This window comes from Lissotriton vulgaris, unplaced genomic scaffold (genome assembly GCF_964263255.1).
Source record: "Lissotriton vulgaris unplaced genomic scaffold, aLisVul1.2 SCAFFOLD_537, whole genome shotgun sequence".
Lineage (NCBI taxonomy): Eukaryota > Metazoa > Chordata > Amphibia > Caudata > Salamandridae > Lissotriton > Lissotriton vulgaris.
In genome coordinates this window covers 983,023-985,734 of record NW_028247700.1, presented here as the reverse complement: position 1 = coordinate 985,734, position 2,712 = coordinate 983,023, and positions in this window count along the sequence as shown.

Here is a 2,712-nt window from a genome sequence, read left to right as displayed (position 1 = left end):
CATTGTGTCCTCTCATTTGCTGCCTCTGATGTACCTGCTCTTTGCCATGGACTGTTGATGCACTTAGCCCCTCTCATGTGCAGCCTCTGATGTGCCTGCTCTGTTACGTACACTGCCCTGTTGCTGTTAGGATGCTGCATTGTGTCCTCTCATTTGCTGCCTCTGATGTACCTGCTCTTTGCCATGGACTGTTGATGCACTTAACCCCTCTCATGTGCAGCCACTGATGTACCTGCTCTTTGCCATGGACTGTTGCTGCATTGTGCCCTCTTATGTGCTGCCTCTGATGTACCTGCTCTGTTGTACCCAATGCCCATGCTCTTGGCTAATATGAGATTACACCCCTAATATGTTTAATAAAGCAAGTCAATCATGTGTAGTGGTTTGTCGTTGTCATTCCTGGTTGTGTACTTGCATTGTGGATATATTGGTGCGATCGTACATGAGGTTTCTCAAACATGACACTCCCCCCCCAACGTCACAGCCCTGGCAGATACTCCCCTTCCGACACCAATTGGTGTGTTGGCGTACCTGCATCGTCGTCGGTGATGGTCCATGACTTGCTGGTGGTGGAGCACGAAGAGTATCGGAAATGCGTGTAGCGCTGGGTCCATGACGGCGAGCAGCTTGTGGTGGGTATCTCTGCAATGTGTTGTATCTTCGCTGTGGGAAATCCGCCGTGTTCAGGCAGGTTGTTTTTCCGCAGCGATTTGATGTGTGTTTTCCGCCATCGTGATTTCGAGGACGGTCGGAGACGTCATTCCGTGCGGCGGTGTCTCTGGATTGGTTACGTCCGCCGCGGGGTCGGGTGTACCGCGGCAGTGCGTGCTCTTCCGCCGTGTACGGACTTTTGACAGTGTTTCACATCCTAATATGGCGGACGGACTGACCGCGGCAGGCGGAATGGAAAAAGGCTTTTTCCGCCTACTACAGCCCGGCGGACGTCCTTCCGTCCTCCATCCTAATCGACCCCTAAGTTTGCAAATTTCACAGTCTCCCTGTTCCATGCACAAGCATTTTTAACATGTGCTGCCTGCTTTGGGGGCACTGGAATTATGCTGCAAAAAAGGATATAATTATGCGGCATTGCTGACTAAATTATGCAGCGTATTGCAGTATGTTTTCTGATACTTTATTATTTTTACATTTTTACACATGCTAGCAGTCTCTAGAAACATTTTGCCTTATTACTACCAGTGTAGTATTCAAATGCATCAGTAAGAAAGGTGATCAGTCAACCTTTGCAAAGGGCCGTCCAATTTGAAGCAATACAAGTAACATTTTTTTAAAACTTTTGATCCGTTTGAGGCTACAAATAATGTATTAGTTCCAACTGTCAGATTATGCAGCAGATGTTGTATTATGAGGCAAATATGTCAGAGCCTTAATTAAATGGAAAACATTTGCAAGCCACGATATTTTGCTATTCATGTTTGAACTGCTCTTGTGGAAAAAGGTAGGAGAAGTGCTGGTGACAGAAACTCCATGGCTTAGGGACAAATGGCTTCTGATTCCAGTTTTAAGTGTATGCCGGACATTCTGTAATTGAAAACATATCCCACTTTGTGAATGTATTTGAATGTCAATAACTCATATTAAACCTTAAATAATCATGTTTATCTATTTGTTGAACTAAATAACATAATAAGCTGTGACGTATCAGTGAAAAGCCAAACAGATTCGAAAAATAGGAATGTTTTGAACATTCTGACCATACCTCTGACTCCGCCCACTGATGCAGTCCTGGGGTTATGCCCACCCTCTGATTCTCTGCCCACAGTTCCCCTATTTTTTTCCCCTCCTTCGATCACTGGACCTATCTCTAAAATGTGATAAAATACTTTATGCCTACAGTTGCTTTGACCCCCTTCTTTTTGATAGAGAGGGCACACAGGCTTCCGAGCCATTGCCCTACCCCTGACTCCAGTCCAGTTTGACTAAACTCAGCCGTAGCCGGCAGTGGGATTACCTGCAGGGCGGTGACGTGGGGAGGGGAAGGGGCAGGGTGGGGGGGTAGTAATGTATTGATTACGGAGTTTTACAGGTAAGTAAACATTTAAATAAATAAAACGAATTTCGTTGCACGCACTGCATTGCATTTGGGGATGCAGTGCACTCAAAGAAATTTGTTTTATTTATTTAAATGTTTACTTACCTGGGAAGCTCCATAATCCATACATTACTACCCCCCACCCTTCCCCTCCCCCTCCCCACGTCACCGCCCTGCAGGTAATCCCACTTCCGGCCGCGGCTGACTAAACTACTGCCCGATATGGACGTTCTTCAAGAGGCTCGATATACAGGCCCGCTACAAGTCCGCTTCGTATTGACAATTGCCACATAATGTTACTCCCTGATTATACGCTCATGGTGCAGCTCTGGCCAGCCTCATTCACAGGTGTAAAGCACAAACTGAGAGAGCGTTTGCTGAAGTACTCGCTACTGTACCCAGCTAAACTGTGAATCATGACTCCGAATACTTTCCACTTCTTTGATGATCCACTGCTGCCTAGGACTGGGATGGGCAGCTCTCTGCCCCCAAAGAATCAGCCCCCCCCAGGCCTCGGGCACGCATGGTACCCAAGCGTGGCACTACTTATGATTGACAGACTGTTCTGATATGACCCCTACTGACAGTCAGGTGGCGGAGAGCTGAGACCTCGAGAGCCACACTTCCACACAAGCTAAAAAATGCCAGAATCTGACTATGCA